We start from the raw sequence: 206 nt of genomic DNA, 5'->3' as shown, positions 1-206 counted from the left end.
ATATTATTAATACATATCAGTCTTAATAATACATATAAAAATTAATAAAATAATAACAATATTGTTTATAAAACACAAATTTTTTTAACAGCATACATATCACAAGAAATGCTATTTGTATTATTTAATTTGTACTCTGTTGTAACTTTAATGGAAACTTAAAATAATTTTATTATTTAATTGAAACTAAAAATATAAAACAAAAA

Source organism: Odontomachus brunneus, unplaced genomic scaffold (assembly GCF_010583005.1).
Source record: "Odontomachus brunneus isolate Ranch 3 - 2012 unplaced genomic scaffold, Obru_v1 Obru_scaffold_061, whole genome shotgun sequence".
NCBI classification, from domain to species: domain Eukaryota; kingdom Metazoa; phylum Arthropoda; class Insecta; order Hymenoptera; family Formicidae; genus Odontomachus; species Odontomachus brunneus.
The sequence above is the reverse complement of the archived record's forward strand: the minus strand, read 5'-3'. Positions refer to the sequence as shown.